The following is a 22,348-nucleotide window of genomic DNA, read 5'->3' as shown; positions in this document are numbered from 1 at the left end:
AGACTTTGAGTCATAATTCACTGAAAAAGGAGGCTTTCAGGTATGAGATCTCACAGCTTCAACCCCCTCCCCACACTTACAAATGTATCCTCAATTCTCCCTGGCCTTCTCTTCCTCCATCCTCATCTAGGTAAAAAGTTGAACTTCCTCTTGTCCAATGATAATCTCTCCACTCACGTTTTAAATTCCAACTCTTCTCATTTCATCAGGGATCTTCCTCTGTCAATCGTGTGATTTGCTTCCTGGGTCTCCGGCCTCTTCCCCTCTTCCAGATTCCACGTGGTAGGTATAGGTGATGAAGACACCCTGTGCTTGGAGTGTGGGGCAGATGGGATGTAAAATGTAGATTTGGGAATGGAGATCTGAAAGACTTTATTTAAAATCATACAAATGGAAAAGGAGTTTAGTTAATGTAACCCGGAACCGAGAACTTAGAGCATATCTTAGTGGGCATCCACTGTTAGGGAATAAGGCATACAGAAGAGAGAGAAAAAAGTAAAATAAATAAAAGACAACCAGCCAAGTGCATGAAATCCAATTGTGGAGAGCTTCCAGATGGTTAGTCCCCAGGGCCAAACACTACAGAGAGATTTAGGACGATGGATGTAAAGACAACTCTGGAGAAGAGAAACTACTTGGGTCTGTGAGTCCTGAGAACATCCAGATGTAGCCTCCAGTTTTATATTCCCTGGTGTCATGATTCTTTGCTGTGAGTTAGCCTTCCAGAAATATTTTTTAAAGGTGCCACAGAATCATCACTATATTCTGAGAGCCCAGTTTCAGCAAAGAGTCATCATGTCTCAAAGAGCTGCAGAAAAAAGGAGTAGACAGAAAGTCGCTTATTCAGAGAGGCCTTTCTCTGACTGCCCAGTCAAATTTGGATCTTCTCTGTTGTTTGCAGCATTAATCACAATTTCTGATTATGTACATACTTGTCCATTTGCTCTGGGTCCCAAAGTTGTCATTTCCCCCCTACTCCCCCCTAGCAGCATTGCCATCACCTGTGAACTTTAAGAATTTAAATAATCTCTGCCTGGCTAAATCAGAAACTCATTAGCATGACAAAGATACTACCCACCTGTGACATTGTGGTTAATAATAAGAAATACATCTTTGATCTTCATCCCTGTTTCTTGCACAGAGCTCCTAAACCCTTGTGAAGAGATTGATATAAGTGTCTTTTGTTATATGAATGAGGTGACTTTGGGGAGGCACCTACAGATGGGGGCTGGTTGCCAGAAGAACCAACGATGTGACTAGAGGGCTGGAACTTTCAGCCCATCCCCTGACCTCCAGGGGTGAGAGAAGGGCAGAAGGTTGAATCAATCACCAACGGCCAATGATTTAATCAATCATGCCTATGCAATGAAGCCTCCATAAAAACCCAAAAGGACAGGATATGGAGAGCTTCTGGTTGGTGAACACATGAAGATTTGGGAAGACAGTGATACCTGGAGATGGCATGGAATATCTGCACCCTTTCCCCACACCTTTCCCTCTGCATCTCTTCCATCTGCCTGTCCCTGAGTTATAACCTGTTATAATAAACCAGTAATCTAGTAGGTAAAATGTTTCTCTGAGTTCTGGGAGTTGCTCTAGCAAAATAGTTACCCCCAAGAGAGGGGGTCAGGGAACCTCTGATTTATAGTCAGTCTGTCAGAAGCACAGGTAACAACCTGGGCTTTCAACTGGCTATAGAAGTGGGCGTGGAAAAGCAGTCTTATAGGACTGAGCCCTTAATCTGTGGATATAACGTAGCAGATGCGTCAGAATTGAGTTAAATTGTAGGACACCCAGCTGTCGTTCCTAGAATTGTTAGTGTGGAGAAACCCACCCTCACACTCATTGGAAATGAGTGATAGAACCATTGACCACCTTATGTCATTGCTATGGAGATAAAGTGAAATGCCATATGTTAAGCACTTTTGTACCCATTAGCCTGGCACACAAGGAAAACACAATAATTTTGAGTTACAATGGCATTATTACTTCTAGAACCTGGTGTGGTGGCTTCAAGGAGCTGTACAGAGGAAGACAATCATAAGTTAAATGTAAATTACAATGGAGTTGGGTTGTTGCCCATGAAAGAATGGCTGCATGGCCAATAAGAAGCTTGTTGTGTGGCATCAGCTTATAATTTAGTAAATGATAGAATCTGTTCCCTTGTTTTGGTAGGTTCAGCCTAGTATGCAAGGAATGGGTCATTTCCTTGGATAGAGTAATGCCAATTAGGCTCGCCAGTAACTGATTCAGAAGTGAGCTATTCTGTGAGTTGTGATAAAGATTACAAGCCCCACATGGGTTGGATCACTAGTCAGCGCAGTCAGGACTTCCTCTCCCTGTAGTGTCTCTGCATCTTCTACTGAAGATAAAAGGGATAATAACCAGTCCATAGATAAAATTGAACTTGACCCACAACCTGCAGCAATCTGCCCAGGAAGCCAAACCCTTATCTACAATCAACAGCCCAGGAAGCCAGCCTGCTTTAAGTCAGACTTGCAGGAAAAGCCAGACTGCTATCGCTAGGGACAATGCAGGAAGCTAAACAATAACTTCTGTAACAATCAGCCCCAAATGGCCAGGACTTGTTTAAGAACTGAAAGCTTCCAACCTCGGACCAACCAGAGAAACAAATACACACCCTAAACAATCACAGGATGCCCTGCTTCTAGCGAGTCCCCCTACAGCTTTCCCATGTCCCAACCTCCATTCAGGGCACACCTGAAACCTTTCTTTTTTTCCACCCTGAAGCTTGCCCACTGCTCTGTCTGCCTTTGAGTCTCTGCCAAAATGCAGGTGATGGTGGCTGACTCCTTTGCTTTCACGGGATCAGAATAAATAGCCTTTGCTTTTCTCATTTGGTTGGTCTTGGTTTATTTCTATGGCTGTACGGATAAGCCAAGCGAGCTGCCCACAGGGACGCCTGCCAGGATACCTGGTCTAGTTTGTTCCATGGTAATCGCTCAGGAACGCTGGAAGATGCCTCCATTCTGGAGGCCTAATAATAAAATAATAATTGTATTATCTTAACCATGAGAGTTTAGGGACAGCCTTGCTATTGATTCCTTTCATTATCTATTTGATGATAGTGATAGTGATGACAGTGATGATGAGAAGGAGGAGGAGGACAACAGGATGACAGCTAACATCTATCAGATGCTTGCAGTGTGCCAAGCACTATAGTTACAAAATTAGTTCTCAAAGTGCATCAGTCTCACCTGAGGACATGTTAGAAATGCAAATCCTCTGTTCTCCCCTCTACTGACTGACTCACCCTCCAGCTGATTCTGATGCTGCCAAAGTTTGAGAACCACTGGGATACACCATGAATTCTTTTTTTTTTTTTTTTCTGTTTTTGTCTGTGCCTCAAGGCTTGCAGGATCTTATTTCCCCAACCAAGGATTGAACCCGGGCCCTTGGCAGTGAAAGTGCCGTGTCCTAACCACTGGACCTCCAGGGAATTCCCTGCCATGAATTCATTTTAATTCATACCATTTTAAGATAAGAACACTGAGGCTCAAGGAAGCTAAGTAACTCGCCCAAACTCCCACATCTAGAAAAGGGTAAAGGCTGGGTTCCAACCCGGGCAGTCAGATTCTCTAGTCATGCAGAAAGATACAAAAAGTTTCCAGTTTTCTTGAATTAATCTATGTGGATTCTATTCACTTTGTGAGATTTTAAAAAATTAAAATGTCAGGGAATTCCCTGGCGATCCAGTGGTTAAGACTCCCCGCTTCCAATGCAAGGGGCGTGGGTTTGATCTCTGGTCGGAAAACTAAGATCCCACATGCCACACAGCCAAAAAATAATAAATAAATAAATAAATAATATGCAAAAGTCATAAAAAAATTTTTTAAAAAGAAATTAAAATGGCAGGAGGATAAACATGAGAGGAAAATGTTCTATTAAAGTTTTTTTTTCCTCAGAGCCCTGAAGAAGCCTCAGGGATTGTTTACATTTCCAAGATTAATGACTTTTCCCAGCGACCATTTTTCCCTCAAGGCTACGTAACAGTGAATTACTGAAAAACACAAATTGAGATCAACCTCAACCAAATGAGATCACGCATGTGAAGATACTTTGTAAGGAGTTCTACAGATTCAAGTTACTACCATTATTGTTAGCTAGAACCAATAAAAGTATCTGTAAAGCGATCTTCCTTGGTAGCCCGCCCTGTGATTGAGGTTGTGTCTGCTCATTGCCAATATTTTGGTCAACATGGGAGAAAGAAGCCTGTCAACCCAGTTATTTGGTTCTGTCTAGTCCAAAACAATGGATGGATCATTATTCATCCAGTTATTTTGGCAAAATCAAGATGGCCTCAGTTGCTTTGTTTGGACCAAGTAAATATCAATACTTTCTATGCCTTTTTCCACATTTAAATCTACATGCGTCCTCCTCTGCTTCCTTAATTGTTTGGTGGGACTGTTCTGAGCTCGATCTTAGCTTTTCCAAGAGATTTGTCTTATTTCACCTTCTCTTTCAAATGTGCTGGACAAACTCACTTTTCCTGAATTTTTTTTTGACCTACCAAGATAACAACCATGAGTGGGCATGGCAATACTGTATGTCCACAGTTTTCAAAATGTCCTGGGCAGTGAACCTCTTTGTTATTTAGAATGAGTTTCTCAAGGGCTCTACTACATTAATAATAAAAATAACATAGCATTAACATTTACGTGAAATTTTGATAGTACACGTAACACTGTCTCACATGTCATGTACTTTAAGCATGTATTTCATTCGATTTTATCCTAAACGAGTATGTATAATAGTTAATGTGTTATAGTTCAAATACTTTTGAGTAAAACTTATTGAAATTAAAAAAATAATAATAACAATTGCAATTACAGCTACAACCACTGATTGAAGGTCTGAGATGTTACAAGATCTTCCAGCCCTCGTTTCTACCCTGGAAGGCTGAAGAATGGAACGATATTGTTAAAAATAAGGCAACAGGCGCAAAATAGAGTCGTGTATGCTAAGCCCCATGCTAACAAACTGAGACTTCATTACAGTTTCGGCTCTCCCAGAAATGGAATCTTTTTTTTTTTTTAAGGAATTAGTTTTTAATTTATTTTTATTTGTCTTATTTTTGGCTGTATTGGGTCTTCGTTTCTGTACGAGGGCTTTCTCTAGTTGCGGCAAGCAGGGGCCACTCTTCATCGCGGTGCGCGGGCCTCTCACTATCGTGGCCTCTCTTGTTGCAGAGCACAGGCTCCAGACGCGCAGGCTCAGTAGTTGTGGCTCACGGGCTTAGTTGCTCCGCGGCATGTGGGATCCTCCCAGATCAGGGCCCGAACCCGTGTGCCCTGCATTGGCAGGCAGACTCTCAACCACTGCGCCACCAGGGAAGCCCCAGATATGGAATCTTAAACCAACCAATCAGACATCACTTGATCAGCTCCAGTGACGTAATCCTCCTGACAGACCCTGCCATCCCCTAAAGGGAAGTGACCTTGCCAAAACCTCTCTGCTCTTTTGTCCAGTGTAAGTTTCTTGTTCCCCCTCCCTTCGGCCCATAAAAGTCTTTTATTTTGTGCAGAGTTCCTCAGAGCTCTTTTCCATCTGCTGGACTGGAGGCTGACAGATTCATGAAGCTTTGAACAAAGCCAGTAAGATCTTTAAAATGGACTTAGGTGAATTTTGGTTTTAACAATATATTCCTCTGAAAATAAATGATTTCTTCAAGGAGTCCTGCCCATAAACATCACTTAGGCTTCTGTGAAAATTACACCATACTGAGAATTTGAGTATCAAAATGCTTCACCTTTGTGACTCCTAATTCCTGTTCTCAACCACCATCCCATTGCCTGCCACGCCTCTCTCCATGCCTCAGATTTAATGGCTGTGAAATGGACACAAGGATAATGTCTTTGAGGATAAAATGAGATGCTGCATGTGTAACCAGCTTATTGATGTGTCCAAATTCAGTGAAATACAAACATAAAATGGTTTTCTTTTTCTCCATGTGCTGCTTTTATCAACTTCTAACTTTATTTTGGAGAGACCCCATTGGTTTGGGATCATTTGTAGGTATTAAAATTAAGAAGTCCCATCTACTTCTCACCAACTTAAAATCACAGTCTCACATTCATTCTAATGCTAATTTCTTCCTCTAAAAGTGTCATTAACAGTGCCTGACTTTTAAAATGGTCGTTCTTCCTCCCCTGTTCCAAATAACATATGACTGAGTTCCACTGTTTTTAATGTTAAACAAAGTTATGTTGGACTCTGGTTTGGAAGTTCTGCACATGTGTTCTAATTTGAGGTTCTAGTTTTTGCAAATAAATACTTAAAAAAAAGAATAACTTGTTTTCTGCCTTACCTTGAGGAAGGAGAGGGTAAGTCAGGAGCAAGCAAACTTTAGGAAAAATAAAAGTTTGATTCCAAACATGTATGTACATGGTTTGTGTTAGAAAAACTGCTTTAAACATCCTGGATTATTTTTACTGCAGAATTGAGCTCCATCTAGACCACCTCAGTGTTGGTTATTTTACTTCAGCTCATCCTAACATCTGTATTATTAATTCCATTGACCTGGGGATGAAACTCAGCCATGCACCCTCTTAGTCAACTGCTCCATGGGAGGAAGCAGAGGAATCCTGGGGGAAGAGGATTAAACTGATTTGCCCTGATGAGACAAAATCAGTGCATGCACCTTGCCTTACCCTCTATAAAATATTTCACATGTATTAGAATTTTACCATCTGGCATATGTATCATCTACTTCCATTTTACAGATGGGAAAACACTCTAATGTGGCTTGGCCACTAAATACTATGGGTAGAAAACAGAAATTTGGAATTAACATTATTGTCTCCTTTTAGCAGAAAAGGAAATGGAGACACAGAAACTTTGCAGAAGTAAGTCAGACAGAGAAAGACAAATATCATATGATATCACTTAAATGTGGAATCTTAAAAAATGTTACAAATGAACTTATTTACAAAACAGAAACAGACTCACAGACTTAGGAAACAAACTTATGGTTACCAAAGGGGAAGAGTAGGGGGAGGGTGATAAATTAGGAGTTTGGATTAGCACATACACACTACTATACATAAAATAGATAATCAACAAGGACCTACTATATAGCATAGGGAATTCTACTCAGTATTCTGTAATAACCTAAAAGGGAAAAGAATTTGAAAAAGGATGGATATATGTATATGTATAATTGTATCACTTTGCTGTACAACTGAAACTGAGACAACAAACTGGAAATCAACTATGCTTCAATATAAAACAAAATTTTTTTTAAAGAATAGTAATAAATAAGTAAATTAAAAAATTTAAATTTAAAAAAAGAAATTTTGTAAAGTCAAGTCTCCTGCAATTTAATGAGACCAGTGGCACCGTCATCTGAATCTCCATTCTTCCACAGGCAAAATTTTGCCAACACATCATACTGAGAGGTCTGCACCCCTGGGGTTACTGTTCTTAGCTCTCAACCCGTGTGGACCAGGAATCCTGGAGAACGTTTCCAGTTAGAAACTTCCTGGGACCCTAATCAGTTCCTCAGCAGGAAAGAGGTTCTCTTGAAGCTCGGGACTGTGGGACCCACTGCTGACAACCCAGAGCTGGCAATTCAAATGAAGTTTTAAGGCAGAAATGGCCACAGGAGGGACTCCCTTGCCTGTCCAGGGACAGAGCCTGGGATGTCTTCTCAAGACAGCCCCAGGAAAGTGACGTTTGCACTCCTGTGGACCCACCTGTGAAGCATCCCCAAGGCTGAGAGGAAGGATTTCCTTTGAAAGTAATCACCATCGGGGCCGCCCAGAGAGACAAGGCAGGTAAGTCGTTAAATGTCTGTATCTGGTCTTTGAGAAGATCCACAATTCTAGGAGTCCTATTGTGCCTTCTGCCTTGAGGAGTGGCGGGTCACCAGTGCCAGGGAAGACCTGAGACTTACCCCTGCCTTCCTAGTATGTTATAATAACCTCCAGAACCCCCCGATAATAATTAATACCAAGCTTTTTAAAAATGCATTTTTCTTGCATATGGAAGCAATAACTGTCAACTTCCATCACAATTTAAATGCTGAAACTTAACTCTACCTTTAACCACATTCTGTTCTTTCTCACTGGGGGAGTGTTGTTTACCTGCTTTTGCCCACGGCTCTTTACAGCTTTGCTGGGATGGAGGTGGGGGTTTCTTTGGCCCATCTCAGGTGCTTCTGTCCACTTCAGGAGCAAAGTCACCTTCACAATAATAACTAATTGTAAACCAAAGAGAAGTTGAGAGATAATCACATTGGACTGTTGATTTCAGCCAGTTTTCATTGTGAAGAGTAACTCCAATTTCAGAGCTCAAATTTGCCATCAAAGTTCTCCTACGTTTTAATTTTGTGGCTCAAGTTATTCAAACAAAATACATTACTCAATATTATAGAGATTTAAAAAATTATTTTTCCTATAGTCTCTGGCATGAAGCAACTGAGTTAATTTTCTTTCTTGTGTATGTCACCAAGCACATTTTCCCACAGTATGCCTGACATCATATAATAGTAATAATTTCTTAAAACTTACTATTACAATGAAAACAAAAATTTTGTTTCCAGAATTAACGTTTCCAACAAAATTACAATTTTTTCTATTTTCTTTCATGATGGTGCTATACAAATAAGGAAAAGAAAAGAAATGTTTCACAAGAAAATGTTATGTAAAAAATTCATAAAACTAAATTCTTCAGATACTTAAGTAAAAAGGTAAGTAATATTCATCTAACTATAAAACAAGCTTTTCTGAACATTAATGATTAAGAATGTGTTATCATATGTATATTTATATAACAGACTAATATTCCTATAGTTTTTTTATAATAAGTTGTACTAGAGATCAATTATTAAGCAAATTCCAAAGTCATTCATTCATTTATCCTACATATATTTTGAAAATCGGCCATATGCCAGGTACTGGTTCTGACTCTGGGGATACAGCTGAGAACAAAAAAAAATATCCTCCCTCAGGAAGCTTACTCCACTGGAGGATATTTCTAATATTGCCCTTTTCTTTTTTAATATTTAGCCCCTTTATTCCAGTTCAGAAGCCCCTCCAAAGCTGGCCTTTCAAGGGCTCTCCAGTGAGCTGCTTTGTTACACAGCTCAAGAGGGCACACGTGCTCGGATGCCAACCAAGGCCCTGTAGTTGTACAACACAGCAGTCCTACAAGTGGTATCAAACGTAAAAGGTCCCACCATCCTGCAGGAAGTGTATGGAATAGGAGCTACCTAACTCCTGTGCCAGAATCTGGCACCCACCACCAAGCTGGCTCCAGTGATCCTAACTTCCTGGTATCCAAGCCCTTGGGTAGCTGGCTTTCATACTGTGACCAATAGAATCTGGCAGAAATGATGTTGCATGGCTCCCAAGGCTAGAGTATAAATGCATTGCAGCTTCTGCTGGGTTTCTTGAAATGCTCCCTCTGGGAAGCCAGTGGACATGATGTGAGAACACCCAAGCAGCCCTGTGGAGAGGCCCACATGGAGAGGAACTAAGACCTCCCACTGACAGCCAGGACCAACTTGATGGCCATGAGCACCTTGAAAGTGGAACCTCAGCCCCAGTCCAGCTTTCAGATGACTGCAGCCCACCTGTGACACCTAACTGTAACTTCATGAGGAACCCAAGTCAGAACCATGCAGCCAAGCTGCTCCCAAATTCTCGGCTCTCACTGTCTGTGAAGGATAATAAATGATTTATTGCTGTGTTTAGCCACTGAGTTTGGGGGAGGTTTTTACAGAGCAATAGATGACTAAGACACAGGGTTAGTATCAGTCCCAGACACTACCGTCCCCTCCCATGAAGTCTCTGTTGGAGTTATCTTCTTCCTAACTTCGGGAGTTGCTCTCTTGTGTTAATAAGAAGTTGATATGATAAACTAATAGAGGTTACTGTGTAAAACATTGCAAATATATTAATAGAATATGTTTTCTGCTAAAACATGAGTATTTTTAAAGAATCTTTCAAGTTAACAAACATTAGTTGTTTACCTATATAAATCACTGGGCTGGACTTTCTGTGGGGTGCACAGGTGAACAGAAAAGGAACTTTTCCTTTAAGCACCTTATAAAGTAACAAGGGAGATAAAATGCTATATGCAGGCCTCATGTCAGGCGACTAGCATTTGAGTTGGGAGTAGGGAAAGGAAGAAAATTGCAGAAGAACCCAACTGTGTGCACTAAGGTCCATGACTGATGGTGCTATTGGGTAGGTGGTCTTTTGCAATCCTATAATAACAATAATAATGAGTACTCATTTGTGGAGAGTTTGTCATATGCCAAACACTTATATATGACCCAATTTAATCTTCATAGCACAATCTGTCCTCCTTTTGACAGATGAAGAAACAAAGTTTCTAAAAGACCAAGCAACTTTCCCAAGATCACCCTGAAAGGAAACAGCGGATTCAGGTTCTGAACTTACATCTCTGTGATGTTGAATCCAATACTGTCCCCATGGCACCACAATGAAAAGAGGCAAAGTTCCAAAGGATTCAGAACATACACAGGCATGTTCCCTGCATCTTCCAGGACCACTTATATCCCCAGTCTTCCCTCCAAAAAATGCCATTAGGATGTGTTGACAGCTTGGTTTTGATTTTAAAGGAGCCAGTGTGTCTTTAGACAAATCAATTCCAGGAGGAGAGTTCTGGAAAAATGCTGTGGTAACATAATGGCATCTAAAAATTTCCAAGGGAGAGAGAAGATGTCAGAGGAGGTACAGGGGCTTTTGGTGAAAACACATTTTCCTGATGGATCATGCCTAACCCCCATCTTCTCTTTGACTGACTGAGTCAATCCTGGGCAGATTCAAGCACCACATATATTTTTATCCGGCACCATTTACTTTTCAACACTTGGCTTTAGATTTCAATAATTTAGCACAGGTCTTTGGGAGAAAAATGAGTAGATCTGTTTTCTTTATCTACCCCCTACTTCATTTAGTACTATTTGAATTATAGTTTATATACAATAAAATACAAAGCTCTTACATGGACAACTCAGTGGCATTTACATATGATCCATCTATATGTCCACCACCATGACCAACACATGGAACATACCCGCCACCACAGAAAGCCCCCTCATGCGTTTCCAGTCAATATCACCACCCCCACCCCAGTGGTCATCACTGTTCTGATTCTGTCCCCACTTACTGTTTTGACTGTGGCTCAAATTCATATTCAGGGATTGATACAGCATGTACTTTGGGGGCATGTACTCTTTCATTTCTTGTTTTTGAGTTTCATTCATGTTGTTACATGCATCAGCAGTTTCTTTTGTATGACTGAGTACTATTCCATTGTGCTAAAAGCTACTTTATGTGAAATAGTACTGGGAAATGATCTAGCTCGACTTGGTCAATATCTGAGTTCATTTTATTATTTGTATTGGGTTGGCCAACAAGTTCGTATGGGTTTTTCCGTAAGGTTGAACTTTTTGGCCAACCCAATATCATCTTACACATTTACATAACTCAGCCCAAACATATAAGAAACATAATTTTCTTTATTATCTATAACTGTTCTCTTCTGGCCCTCTTGTTCCTGCTTTCACTGATGGCAAAAGAAAAACATACATATGACAATGAAAAATAATTCAGTATCTTCAGGTTTAAAATAGAGCGTGCTGGTCTAAATGGATTTGGGGTGAATATTAATTCAACTCCAATTCCAACTCCCAGGGAGGGCTTCTCAGAGTCGTGGCTGGATGGAGGGGAGGCGTTCCTATCCTCGGGGTAGCAGGAGGTTTCAGACAATATCCACCCTCCAGGTTTTGCTGGTCTGCTGCCCAGAGAGAGCCCTGTCCCCCTTGGTCTCTTGGGGACCATGATACTACCTACTGTCGTGCTCAGTGATCCTGCAGAGCTCCCAGCAGGAGGTCCTTGCGCTCAACCTCAGCTGAGGGAGTCCCTCCCCATCTCAACTTCAGGCCTCTCCACTCAATTTGTTTTATTGCCCCCTCTGTAACCCCCTGTGTCCCTGGAACTCTCAGCTGCCTTTGCTGCACCAAACTGAAGGGTGAGGGGCTCTGCGGGGCTTCCTTCTGGCCCACCCACTTAGTCCCATTCCTGGACATTTCTAAAATAGCACCCGGGCGGCCCCAGGCTCAGCATCACCTTGAGTACAAGTCTCCCCTATGAGGCTTGGCATTCTCCTGTGAACCATCTGAGAAGCTCTGACTAAGTCCCACACCAGGCATCCTCCAGCCTTTCTGGGTGTTCCCACTGCCCCCTGCCCACCCCTGTGCCAAGGCTGCACCCTAGAGAGGGAGTCAAATCACCCCTGTCTGACCTCTTTGCCCTGCTCCCCCACATCTCCCTCTCCTGTGTGATGGACTCTCTCCCTAAGTCCTATTGTCCAGCCTTCAAACACTACGGTTTACAGAAGTGCTCCCAACTTGGGCTGCTCATAGTTGAGACAGCCTGGGACCTGGGACCCTTTGCTGCAATGCTTGCACCTCACAAACGTCTCTTCGAGCAACAAAGTACAAAGAAGCTGTAATGGACTAAAAATAACTGCGTGCATGTGCAGTTGGGGCAAATTATGGACAACAAGATACAAAAAGACCCAAAAAACCAAACTGCCACTTCTGAAGAGCCGGGAGCAAAAGCAGGGTACTGTGAATGCCCCCTGCACACAACACCTCCAGGGGGTGGGCAAACCACCCAAGTCATGCCTCCGGCCCAACTCCTGGACACACCCCTACCCTCACCCCATATAAGGAACCAGCTCACCCCCTCTTGGGGAATGAGCAAGGGAACCTGTTACTTGTTTTTGTTCCCCCCTGTGGCAGCAGGGGCCCCAATAAAGCCTTGCCTGAATTTCTTGTCTGGCCTCTAATCAATTTCTTTTGATTAAGGAGGCCAAGATCCCTGATCAGTGTCAGAATCACCTGGGAAACATTGCAGTCATCTGAAATTTTTCCAACCAATGTAAGATTTCTGGTAAAATGAGAATGGAGAGATCATCTTTTAGCGTGGGAAGTTTGAACTGGGTTGAATTCCAGGGCAGTGAGAGAGGCCAGTGAGAAAGAACAACTCGCTGGGAGACAGAAAGTGTTGATTATTGAAGAGGGCCAAGAAGGGCAGTCAGAAAGGTGAGGAAGGTTGGGATTAACATATACTCAATACTGTGTAATAGCCTACATGGGAAAAGATTCTGGAAAAGAATAGATAAATGTATATGTATAACTGATTCACTTTGCTGTACACCTGAAACTAACACAACATTGTAAATGAACTATACTCCAATATAAAATAAAAATTTTTTAAAAAGTAGGAAAACCAAAAAAAAAAAAGGAAAGAAAAAGGAAAAGTGAGGAAGGCGGAGGAAAAAAAGCGTGGGCTCCCTGACAAAACAGGCCGGGCCAGCCGCCCTCTGAACACCCTGGGCTTAGATAACAGGAAAATTTCCCTGCTGTGGGATGACAGGGGGTGGTCTTTTACAACTCTGTAATTTCTTCTTTTGGGGACTTTTCTTGTTTGAACCAGAATTTACTACTAGTATTATGACATAATGTATCTATAACTTCAGAAAAGCAAAAGGGACCGGTGTTTTCATTGAATTTGCAGGAAATGGAGTAAGGTAAGAGATAAATATTCAACATAAAAGTTTAGACTGGTTAGGTCAGAAGATAAAGATGCTACACATGCCTGTATCACTAAGAGAGGAAGGGCAAATAGACTTTTCATTTGCAGGGTTCCTTCAGGAGAAAAAATGCCCTAAAGCAGAGAAAGAATCAAAGAATAGATTCTGAAGAAGACAAATTAAAAGGACTATTTCTAATCCTTGGCTAGGGCACTAAAATAAATAAATAAATAAGCCTAGACAATAACCCACTACCTTGATAATTATCAGTTTAGTAAGACAGGAGCTTTCTTGTTGAGAACCTTCATGTTAAACACCCAGAGAAAGTTAAACAAATTGAGGTAAGAAAAGGAACTATGGTTCCTTTAATTTCATGCTTTTTGAAGACAGAGCTTGGTAATACATGAAGACCAACCCACCACCCCCCCAAAAAGTTAACCACATAGACTGAGGAGCCAAGTCATCATAAATCAAAATAACCTTCAGAAAATAAACTCAGTGCACAAAGCCATAATTATCTCAAGTTGCATTCTTGCCAGCAAGTGGTTTTCGACCAAGGACATTGGAGCTGCTAAGGGCTATCACCAAAGTGGCGAAAGATATTCCTACATTATTAAATTTTTAAAAATCATCCATCAGAGATAAAATAATTGAACATTTCAGGACACTGCTTTTTAACTTTCATTCTTAGAAATGTGGAGAGGGGGAGCAGAGCGATAATTTAGAGAAGATGTAAAATTAATATGCCCATCTTCTGAATTAACCAGTCACAATGATTGGCTGGTTCTTCTTTTACATTACTGTTTATACTTCTATTTAGCTTGTATTTCTTTTTTTTTTCATTTTAATCAAGAAGAATTTCATTGTTAAAAGAAAACAAACAACCCAGAAAACCACTCAAGTTGGCACTAACAGGAGTTTTAATCATAAGGAATCAGGCATCTTCTGGAATCCAAGGACAGAAGCATAACTGGCCTGTGGGGGCCATTAGGAACGAAGCAGAATTCTCTCTCTATCTCTCAGAGGCCGACTTGGACTCTTTCCACAGATCCCCTCTCGCTTCTCTTCTCCCTTTTTTTCTGCTGTGTAGATAATACACTTTCTTTACTAATTAGCCACTGGCCCCAAAAGTCTGCTCAAAATGGCAGTTTCCCATCTGAGCGCACATTGGTATGTAAGCTTTGCCAAATTCAGAACTTGGTCCTAATTCAAAATCATCAGGAAAAGGAATCAAACTGTCCAGCTAGGTCCAGGACACACTTCTGATCCACTCCAAATTGGGGGACAAGGGACAGCGCGCCCAGTGGCTCATGGCCCACCACCAACTTAGCAGGGATAAGACTCCCTGAGAAGGAGACGTGGGCGGGTGGAAGGGCCCTGAGAAGAGGTGGAAACAGTGGTGGAGAAAGGGCTGTCAGCCTCTCAGAGCACTTAGCTGGCAGAACACTAGCTGGCCGTGGAGCAGTGGCCATAGGTTTTTGTTTTTTTTTTTTTAACATCTTTATTGGAGTATAATTGCTTTACAATGGTGTGTTAGTTTCTGCTTTATAACAAAGTGAATCAGTTATACATAAACATATGTTCCCATATCTCTTCCCTCTTGCATCTCCCTCCCTCCCACCCTCCCTATCCCACCCCTCTAGGTGGTCACAAAGCACCGAGCTGATCTCCCTGTGCTATGAGGCTGCTTCCCACTAGCTATCTATTTTACGTTTGGTAGTGTATATATGTCTGTGCCACTCTCTCACCCTGTCACATCTCACCCCTCCCCCTCCCCATATCCTCAAGTCCATTCTCTAGTAGGTCTGTGTCTTTATTCCCATCTTGCCACTAGGTTCTTCATGACCTTTTTTTTTTTTTTTCCTTAGATTCCGTATATATGTGTTAGCATACTGTATTTGTTTTTCTCTTTCTGACTTACTTCACTCTGTATGACAGACTCTAACTCCATCCACCTCACTACAAATAACTCAATTTCATTTCTTTTTATGGCTGAGTAATATTCCATTGTATATATGTGCCACATCTTCTTTATCCATTCATCTGATGATGGACACTTAGGTTGCTTCCATGTCCTGGCTATTGTAAATAGAGCTGCAATGAACATTTTAAATAAGTACTTCTTTTTATCCCTCACAGTGCACTACATGTTGCCTCTCACAAAATAGGCACGAGCAATGTGTACTGAATGAAAAAACAGAAGGCAAGCTAAATACATTTCAGGGAAATATTACCCAACAAGAACACTGCTGATGTTTCACTTTAGTTTGTTTTCTGGACCTTCCTCAAAGGACTTTAAGTTTTCATTGCTCTCCTCCAGATGACTCAATTAGCAATCTAGAAGAGCTTGTAAACATGGCTGTGTATAGACCAGAATTGTATTCCAACAGTCCCCACCAGCTGGGTTTACTTTCTACAAGCCCCAAACCTGGGGCTTTGGACAAGAGAGGCCAGCATGGGGCCAGGTAGGGGGAAGGAGGGGACATTCCTATTGACTTCTCACATCTGGGGGGCCCAGCCAGCCAGCCAGCCAGCCCAGGTCCCCGTTTCTGTCTTGGATAACAGAGACAGTTGCCTAATGCTATATGAGCTCATTCATAATTTTTTTAACTTTGGAAATGTAATTTTCTATAGTCAGAAACAGACTCACAGACATAGAAAACAAACTTATGGTTACCAAAGAGGAAGGGAGAGAGGGATAAATTAGGAGATTGGGTTTAACATATACACACTACTCTATATAAAATAGATAACTAATAAGGACCTATTGTATAGCACAGGGAACTCTACTCAATACTCTGTAATCAACTATATGGGAAAAAATTCTGAAAAAGAATATATATATATATATAACTGAATCACTATGCTATACACCTGAAACTAACACAACATTGTAAATCAACCATACTCCAATATAAAATAAAAAATTTTTTAAAAAGAATGACACAGTCTGAGATTGGCCATGAAACATATGTTACACAATCTTTGATAATAAATAGACTGCATCGAAACAGAATACATAAAAAAAAAAAACTAATAATTTTCTGTAGTTCAACTTTAAATGGTTATGGTGCTGAAGTGTGTCACTGGAACAGTCAACAAATATTTATCTAATACCCACCCTGCGCCCTGCCATGTGCCACCTGTTAGAGACACAGCTGTGACAGCACAGGAGTGAAGCTAACATCCTAGCCGGAGCCATAGATTCTACACAAATAACCAGCCACCCAGTTCTATGTAAAGAGCCAATGCGCTATGCAACTTTGGCAGCTCTGCTAAACTCCCCTGGGGCTTTTATTGTGCTCCTGGAGGCCACTGCAAAAGAAAGTGAATATATTCACTTTCACAAATATTTCTGTAGCAGAGTGACTGATGCTAAGAGAGATACAGGAAAAAATACTGTGAAAAGAGGGTGGGAGAAATTCACATTATTTTTTCCCTTCCTCTTGTCTCTTGCAGCCTCTCCTAAGGGCCGGCCCAGTCACTTGTAACTGCATAACCCACAGGAGGATAAAACTCTGAGAAAATCTCATCTTTCTGGACAGAATAACCAGTCAGTGGGGAGCTGGGGACTCGAGGATGTGGCTGAAATCTGAAGGAGGGACCCTCTCATTCTGTACATGAGCCGACACAACTCCTTTGATTCGGGATGGAGAAAAACAAGATACTTGCCCTAGATAGTTAAGATACATATCTAAGGAATAATTTCAATGAGCCCAGACTCTTGCATTTCCCATACATAGAAAGGCACTAAAGTCATTAACTCGAGATATCTTGGGATTTTTTGTGTGTGTGATTAGCAGTAATCTTTGATGTTTGACTATATGGGGGTTTTTTTCCAGCAAAAAACCGTATATATCTTGGGTCCTCCCTTACCTCTTTGGACCAACCCCTCACAGATATCCAAGAAGCTGTATCCCGGGCTATAGTCCTCAGTAAGGTCCCCAAATAAAACATAATTCTCAACTTTGAGGTTGTGCATTTTTTTTCAGTCCACATCCTGAACTCCAGCTATATCCCTGACCTGGCTGAGGATGGGTTTTTCATTTCCTGAGATTCTTCATTTTGCCTAAGAGAGCTCTACTTGGATTTCTGTCGTGGATTAGTAACAATTTAATACACTCAGGCACAGTACCAGTGTCTGAGGACACAGCAGTGACCAAATTACAGTCCTGTCCTCAAGGAACTTAAAGAATAAGGTGAAGAGAGGTAAGGAAATGTAGTTGACTTTAGAACTGTGTTAGCTCTGTGAAGATAGTGAGCACAGTGTGCTAACAGCCCACAGGAGAGACACCCAGATGGGCTTTCCAGAAGGGATGCTAATTGTGGGAGCTGACGGACCATTAGGGGCCAGACCAGAGAATCTCAGCCTCGGCACCATTGACATTTGGGGCCTGATAATTCTGTGTTGTGAGGCTGTCTTGTGACTTGTAGTGTTGTCCAACACAAGTTCATGTGCCCAACACACAGTGAGCAGAGAAGGTTTGTTGCAGGGCCCATCAAGGATAATGGGGCATCTCATGCTCTAAGGACACGAACTCCCCCATGGTTGTTTCTTTTTTTAATATAAATTTATTTATTTTATTTATTTTTATTTTTGACTGTGTTGGGTCTTCGTTGCTGCATGCAGGCTTTCTCTAATTGCAGCCAGCGGGGGCTACTCTTCGTTGCAGTGCGCAGGCTTCTCATTGCGGTGGCTTCCCTTGTTGCAGAGCACGGGCTCTAGGCTTTCGGGCTTCGGTAGTTGCTGCACGCGGACTCAGTAGTTGTGGCGCACGGGCTTAGTTGCTCCACGGCATGTGGTATCTTCCTGGACCAGAGCTCAAACCCGTGTCCCCTGCATTGGCAGGCGGATTCTTAACCACTGCGCCACCAGGGAAGCCCCGCCCCTGCCACAATGGGTTTTACATAAACATTTTTAAAGGCCGGGTGAGGGAGGGGAGTCACAGGGTGTGTGATCAGCTCATGCACAATTCTCTGACTGGTTGATGGTGAGGTCACAGGGCCGTGTCACAGGGGTTAAGATCATCGATCCTCAAGCTCCAGTAGGTCTGGGGGCTATGTGCTCATGATCATCAAGTAGTTAGGTTCCATCTGGTGGGGGTTTTAGCCTCTGTAGAACAACTCAGGAAATGTGCATCCCATACTAGGTAATTCAGGGAGGAACTAAAGATTCTGTGACTGTCCTATGACTGACTTACTGTTTAAATTCTTACCAGTTCTCCTGGCCCAACTGCTAATTTGTCACTACCTGTTCACATCCTTTCAGTCATTGATTCTTGAGCAGTCTTTTGTGGCTCAGAGGAGGCCTGGGAGACTACAGCTTTTCTACAAACCAGAGGCAGTCAGAGGACATGGGGAGAGCGGTCTATCCTGGGAAGGCCCCATAGGGTCCTGCTCGGTTACAGTAGGATGGTCAGCAGTCCCCCTGTTCTCCACCCACTAGATGCCAACAGCACCACCGGCACCACCACCAGATGTGAAAGTCAAAATTGTCCATAGACACTACCGAATGTCCCACAGGGTATAAAAAGATATCACTTCTACACAATGTCTTCACAATAACGAGAAAGGGCTGAGCTGCATGGAGTGTGGCCCACTTAAAACAACGACTGCCCTGTGGAGTAACGACGTAATTTCTTCATAAAAGGTATCTTCTGAGGCCAAATGTTGAGAGCTTGCTAGCAGCTTACATTCCTCAAGCAGTGCCTTGGAGCCACTTCAGGAAATTTGTTGACACATTCTTGTTTCAATAGGATGGTTTCCTTAGCCACCAAATCCTGTTGTGTACCACTTTTTTTTTCCTTTTTAAAAAAATGTTATTGAAGTATAATTGATTTTTAATGTTGTGTTCATTTCTGCTGTACAGCAAAGTGATTCATTTATATGTGTATATATATATATATATATTCTTTTTCGTATTCTTTTCCATTATGATTTATCACAGGATATTGAATATAGTTCCCTGTGCTATACAGTAGGACCTTGTTGTCTATCCATTCTATATATAATAATTTGCATCTGCTAGTCCCAAACAACTCCCACTCTATCCCTCCCCCAGCCCCCTTCCCCCTTGGCAACCACACGTCTGCTCTCTGTGTCTGTGAGTCTGTTTCTGTTTCACAGATATGTTCATTTGTGTCGTATTTTAGATTCCACATATGAGTGATATCATATGGTATTTGTCTTTCTCTTTTTGACTTACTTCACTTAGTATGATAATCTCTAGGTTCATCCGTGTTGCTGCAAATGGCATTATTTCATTCTTTTTTATGGCTGAATAGTATTTATTCCATTGTATATATGTACCACATCTTCTTTATCCATTCATCTGCCATGGACATTTAGGTTTTTTCCATGTCTTGGCTATTGTGACTAGTGCTGCTATGAACATAGGGGTGCACGTATCTTTTCAAATTATTGTCTGGATATATGCCCAGGAGTGGAATTGCTGGATCATATGGCAACCCTATTTTTCGTTTTTTGAGGAACCTCCATAGTGTTTTCCACAGTGGCTGTACCAATTTACATTCCCACCAACAGTGTAAGAGGATTCCCTTTTCTCCACACCCTCTCCAGCATTTATTGTACACTTCTGAAGAGGCCTTTGTATCTTTGCTGAAGATGATTAAAATTTCTCCAGGGAGCAGCCTTGCTGCCCATTTACAAATATAACATCAACAGCCCAGTCTCATGATCCTGAAGCAGTCACTGCAGCTTCAATGATTTTGTTTCAGGATACGATGCAAAAATGTTATAGAACATCTCTTTATTTGCTTTTCAGAAATCACAATCAAAGGCCACTTACATTTTATCAGAGCTTTTGCAAATTCTGCAGTATCATGTGAAATTTTTTTCTGGGTCTTCTGAACACATCATTCATAATAAACATGTTTCTTTGAAAACAGGGTACCTGATGTCAGGTGACATGAACTGGTCCAACCGCTTTTTATTTCTTCTAGTTACTTCAAGGCAACCATCCCTCTTATAGAGTCTGTTCTCTGTATTCTGGAATCTTCCTTCAGGGCTATAGCTTCACAGAATCATCTGTAAATCAGAGAAAACCATCCCTACCTCACAGGGTTATAATCAGGATTAAAGGGTACCATACCACACTTCACTGATTTGGAAAAGCATGTTTCACCCACATCTGAGCACCTCCAGAATGGGAATGCATCTCAATCTACAGCATCTTAGGTCACCATCAGGAAGGGAGCAGTCACAATCCTGATGTCATGGTCTGTCCACGCACAAACTTGCTGTTAACCCTCTTCACATGACTGGCAACTTAACTTCCAGTCAAAAGACCATTACAGAATTGTTCAAGGAAGGAGTGTGGGTCCTGGTTGTTGCCTGAAAACCTTCTGCTGACACTTAAGAAAACACCAAACCAAACGTAGCAGAAAAGGTGTCAGCATCGGGGAAGGAAATCCCAGGGGTCATAAGGAAGCAACTTGGAAGAAATGCTGTGTCACCTACATTCTCAAAGGTACAAAAGACTATAATGGTTAGAGAAGCAGGAACCTCGACAGCTCTTAGTGAGAAGTGATTCAATAAACTCTGAACGCAAAAATCAAAGAAAACAAAACTTTTAGGATTCTTTAACCCATTGAATTTGCTTGTATTTTCCTTCTTAGATAAGCACAAGAGCGATATGTGATGAAGTAAACCAACGCTTAGTTAAGTCCAAAACAACTCTTTCAACATTTACACAACAAAAACTCTATGTGATAATGTGTTTAGTAATACTTTAATTGCACATTTTTTCCTTCCTTGGTGATACACAAAATGATGGTGTATGTCATCTTTGTTTTTGATTTGAGGGAATACAATACTGAGGAGGCCAAGAGAGTACCTCAGAACTTAGTTGGTTCTCAACAAATTGTAGATGTTGTTGTTAGGACTTTATGGTTGTCAAATCTGGTTGAATCAAGAGGCAACATTCGAAGATCATCTGTAAATTTATTATGTAAAAAATCCCCCAAATCAAGTGTGGGACAGATGATGCTAGATTATAACTTACACATCAATGTCCTTTTAAAGTTATTGATTTCATTTGTGAATTTGAACCCTAGAATAATGATGACCCCAAAGTGTGATTTGAACCACATCCTTCCTTACCCTCTCTCCCAGGTTATCAGGTCTATGTGGTAGAGAGCCCAACAGCATTAGGAGGCAAGACAAGAGAACTAGAAAGCAAAACAGCTCTAACCCACTGGCTTACATGCCCGTAACTCAGCCTGGTATGTCATTAAGATTCTAGCACTTTTTTTTTTTTTTTTTTTTTTTTTAAATTTTATTTATTTATTTTTGGCTGTGTTGGGTCTTCGTTTCTGTGTGAGGGCTTTCTCCAGTTCCGGCGAGTGGGGGCCACTCTTCATCGCGGTGCGCGGGCCTCTCACTGTCGCGGCCTCTCCCATTGCGGAGCACAGGCTCCAGACGCGCAGGCTCAGTAGTTGTGGCTCACGGGCCTAGCCACTCTGCGGCATGTGGGATCTTCCCAGACTAGGGCTTGAACCCAGGTCTCCTGCATTGGCAGGCAGATTCTTAACTACTGCGCCACCAGGGAAGCCCAAGATTCTAGCACTTTTGATGTTGTCTCACTGGAATTTAAAGGAATTTGGAAGAAAGGAACACCATCAGAGTATGAAATTCTCCCAAACATGGCCCCATGTCAGGAAAGATACTCAAAGAATATAAATTAAAGAAGAAAAGAAAATATCTAATATCTCCAAGTATTCTGGGAAAAGAAGTG

This window comes from Eschrichtius robustus, chromosome 12 (genome assembly GCF_028021215.1).
Source record: "Eschrichtius robustus isolate mEscRob2 chromosome 12, mEscRob2.pri, whole genome shotgun sequence".
Lineage (NCBI taxonomy): Eukaryota > Metazoa > Chordata > Mammalia > Artiodactyla > Eschrichtiidae > Eschrichtius > Eschrichtius robustus.
This window is presented reverse-complemented; position numbering follows the sequence as displayed.